Below are 4,617 nucleotides of genomic sequence, written 5' to 3' on the forward strand. Positions count from 1 at the left end.
CCCCTACCCCACGGAGAGAGCTCCCCGAATGTTACTACTGTAAGAAAGTAAGACACATTTAGCAGGATTGCAGGCAAAGAAAAAAAAAAAAAAAAAATGAAAAGATTTTTCAAGAAGATTAGGGCTGTCAGAGGCTCTTTAATTTAGGGACAAGAACATCCAAGGAGCCCTTGATAAAATTAAAAGTGAGTCCCCAATGGCAGGAAGTAAGCTTTTTAGTGGACACTGGAACAGAGAGAGGTACTCTGCAGAAATTGCCAGAGGGGTGTGTGACAAGCAAGGAAAAAGTTTTTGTAATTAGAATCAAGGGGGATCCTTTCAAAGTATCTGTAATAGAGATGTAAGAATAGAATCGGAAAATAAAATTTGTTTAAGAAATTTATTGCTTGTAGAAAAAGCAGATTATAATTTATTAAGAAGAGACATGATTTTGCATTAAAAATTAATATCGTTGTTAAAAACTCTGAATTAGTAGTAAAAATATTCAAACTGACTCCCAAAGACGAAGAAGAAATTAACCCTAGAGTGTGGCACTCAAAAGGAGAAATAGGGAAATTAGATATCAAGCCTATTAAAATAGAAAACGAGGACCCTGAAGACCCTATAAGGATCAAACAATATCCCATCCCGATGAGAGGGAGAAGGGGATTAAAACAAGTAATTGACGACCTCCTTAAAGAAGGTACCCTGAAACCCTGTATGTCTCAGCATAACACCCCCACCCTGGCTGTAAGAAAAACAGATAGCAGTTTACGATTAGTTCAGGACCTCAGAGCTGTAAATGTTAGAACCCGAACCAGATTCCTGGTGGTGGCCAGTCCTTACACTTTACTGAACAAGCTCTCACCTAAAGATGTATGGTATAGTGTAATCGATTTAAAAGATGCTTTTAGACTTGCCCTCTAGATGAAAAGAGTAGAAATTTCTTCGCCTTTCAGTGGGAGGACCCGGACACAAACCGAAAGCAACAGCTGAAGTGGACCGTCCTCCCACAGGGGTTTGTAGAATCCCCAAATCTGTTCGGACAGGCTCTGGAACAACTACTCACCCAATTCATTCCAGAGGAAGGGACAAAATTGTTACAATATGTAGATGACTTGTTAATTGCCGGAACGACAGAAGAAAAAGTGAAGAAAAGCACGATTTCTTTACTGAATTTCTTGAGACAGAAGGGGTTAAAAGTATCTAAATCCAAATTGCAATTCACAGAGCCCGAAGTAAAATACCTTAGTCATTAGATATCTCAAGGGAAAAAGAAATTAGACCCTGAGAGAGTAGCAGGGATTCTTGCACTCCCTGCCCCAAAAACAAAAAGACAGATAAGACAATTTTTGAGGCTCCTGGGATATTGCAGACAGTGAATTGAAGGATTTAGTGAAAAAGTAAAATTTCTGTATGAAAGGTTAAACACTGATAAGTTGAAATAGACTGAGCAAAATGAATTTAATTTTCAGAAATTAAAGGATGCACTCATAACTGCCCCCGTACTAACTTTACTGGATACCAATAAGAATTTCAATTATTCGTAGATGTGAATAGACAAGCAGCACAAGGAGTTCTGACCCAAGAGTGGGCAGAAAAAAGAAACCCATAAGGTTTCTCTCAAAATTTTTAGACCCGGTTAGTTGGGGTTAGCCTACTTGTTTGCAAGCAATTGTGACAGTGGCTTTATTAGTAAGAGAAGAAAAAAAAAAAAAAAAAAAAAAAAAAAAAAAAAAAAAAAAAAAAAAAAAAAAAAAAAAGGGTAACATTCGGAGCTCCCTTGATAGTCTACATGATGTAAGAAATATCTTACAACAAAAAGCGGAAAAGTGGTTGACTGATTTGAGGCTTCTGAAATATAAAGCCATCTTAATCAGCTCACCTGGTTTAGAATTAAGAACCACTACTGCGCAGAATCCTGCGCAGTTCCTGTTTGGAGAACCAACAGAGAAACTATTACACAATTGCATTAGAACTGTGGAATTGCAAACTAAAGTTAGACCAGATTTAGAAAATCAGGAGTTAGAAAGAGGAGAAAAGTAGTTTATAGATGGATCCTCGAAAGTTGTTGAGAGAAAAAGAAAGTCAGGATATGCTATAGTGAATGGCATATCAGGAAGCATTGTGAAATCAGGCCCCCTGAAAGCACGCTGGTCTGCACAAGCTTGCGAGCTTTATGCTCTCTTGAGAGCCCTCCAGGGGTTGAAAGGAAAGAGGGGGATCATCTATACAAATTCGCGGTATGCTTTTAAGGTAGTACATACTTTTAAGAAAATTTGAGAAAAAAAAGTCTGATAAATACGAAAAGAAAAGAGTTAATCCATAGGGAAATCATTCGACAAATTCTACAGGCTGTCAGAGAACCAAAAGAAATATCAGTTGTCCATGTAAAAGGACACCAAACAGGATGGCAGTTCCACACCCGAGGTAACAACCTGGCAGACAAAGAGGCAAAACGAGCGGCTTTGTTAACCAATCTGCGGAAAAGAGGACTGATTCCCCAAAGCACAACACTGGGATTTGCCATACACCAAATGCAGCCTGGGGATAAAATCCTGATCAAAGCTTAGAAAGAGCTCCCCCTCAACCCTCACTAGGAAGAACCGTTTCTCGTCCTCCTGACCACAGACACAGCTGTCCGGACTGCAGAAAGGAGCTGGACACACTCACCTCGAGTGAAAAAAAGTAATGGATTACAACTCCTCCGAGTGGAAAGTCACCACACCTCCGGGAGAACTGAAAATCAAACGCCGGCGTCATCACAAATGACAAGTGACGACCAGATAAGTTGTATTAATCCTGATTGTAATTGTTTTCCATTTATCCACTTCGAGTGTGCTTATTGTAAACAGATTTGGGTAGCCCACTGTTTAGGAGGGTACAAACCTAAAGGATTGTGCACAAAGTGTCTAGAGAAAGAACAGGAGGAGACTAGCCGTTTCTTAACACTTGCCACCCGGGCGGGGTCCTTGGAACTAAACTCTCCTGAGTGGTTCCTATTGTTCCAAAAGAAGTTAAGAGGCCATTTAGATTCCAAAGCCAAGGCTTTAGAAATCGAGGGCCGAAAAACAATTAAAGTTTAAAGTACTGTGTAGGACAGACCCAACTAAATCGTCTCGGTGGGCTACTTTCAAAAGAAGGTACGCCTTAAGGACTACCAGGGCCCCTGAAGACAGTCCCTGCTGCCGAGAAGATGATAATCCCCGCCGTATGTTCCTATACGGGCGAAGGGCAAGGCAGAGGGATGCAATGGTGGGGAATCCTGATAGTCCTGAACCTAGCTGTGTGCTTGGCCGAGGGAATGAGTCCCGAGGTACCTCCAGGGGGAGAGTCCCTGGAGAAGTGTGAGCAGTGTCAGACTGCCACAGAAACCGGACGAAAGATTGACTGTCCTCCAGAACTGCAAAAGGGGATGTGTTTTTCCAACAGCACTCAGTATAAGATCTGTAAATTAAAGGGGGAGGTCTGATGTTACCGCTCAGAGGCAAGTTTTAAAGACGGGCAGTTTCAAACTCCTGAAAGACAAAAGATCAAAACTACCCACTTCAGGTACAAGAGAGAAGTGGGAGGGATTCCTCCGATTTCAATTTATAGTCAATGTAATAAGACCATCTAGATCAGAAGAAAAAGACAATCCACCTTTGTAGCATATTTCAAAATCAATCCTATGTTACAATAAAGCGAACTTGAAAACGTGTACTATAAGTGGAAAAATGTATTAAGAAGATAGAAATTTAAAACATGAAACAAAAGCTTCCTTCAATAATGAACCAATAATTTTAGATTTGTTAAAAAGTGAAGTTAACCGGGTATGTTTACAATTTGACCAAGTATTCTGTTTCTCCAGAGATGAAGACGAGTTAAATCCTAAAAGCAAAATATCAGACTGAGAGAAAAGTGAATGTAGTTAATCTCACACTCATCCCTCTGTAAGATTGAATAAAATAATACGAATTTTTAATGTAGTCAAATTATTAGGTGGGGGACTGTAATAAAGAATTGGATGAATAAAAATTCGAAAGAAAAGGTTTAAATAAAGTATATGTGATTGTAAATGATGAAAATATGGAATGAGAAATCCTCCTCCAAGTCGAGGCAGGATTTCTCTTCCAAAGCAACAGATTGCAGCCAAGCACCCAGATAACAATCGCAAGCAGGCACATCAGCCCCGAAAGAATGGGCAGGACACGGGCCATCAAACGAACAAAAGAACGGGCCCGGACGAGATATCGCCGAGCCTGAGCATCTCCACCCTGACCACCTGTGCTGGAGAAATGGAGAAACTAGACAAAGGAAGAGGAGCCAGCCGAGATAGCCATCGGCTCCAGGATGGGTGCCACCACTCCACCCTAATGGCCCGGACCAAAATGATATCAAAAAGACATCCTGGACCTCTTTACATATGAGGAGCCTCTGCCCAACGTCTATTGACTCTATTCTCCAGTGCCAGGAAATCTATTCTTCGAACAATCAAGAACCTCTTAGCAAAGGGTGCCTGCTTGGAATTTGGCCTCGGGACACAAACTTCCTATAAAAACCCAGGCCAAAGGACTCTCAGGCGTGGATTTGGGAGCATCTATACCTTGCGTATAGACCCTGTCCACCCAGCGCTGCGCTGCTTATTTTATTGTGGTT

General features: G+C 41.0%; 1 long non-coding RNA gene across 1 annotated transcript; it reads left to right on the forward strand.

Annotated features, from left to right (window-relative positions):
* The first annotated feature begins 729 nt into the window (after nucleotides 1–729).
* Nucleotides 730–3,679, forward strand: LOC147651802 (uncharacterized). Its single transcript, XR_015290071.1, has 2 exons — nucleotides 730–1,127; nucleotides 2,611–3,679. It is a non-coding gene; the product is annotated as an uncharacterized LOC147651802 (long non-coding RNA).
* Nucleotides 3,680–4,617: the final 938 nt, after the last annotated feature.

The sequence above is a fragment of the Cyanistes caeruleus genome, chromosome 8, assembly GCF_971803275.1.
Source record: "Cyanistes caeruleus chromosome 8, bCyaCae1.hap1.1, whole genome shotgun sequence".
NCBI lineage: Eukaryota > Metazoa > Chordata > Aves > Passeriformes > Paridae > Cyanistes > Cyanistes caeruleus.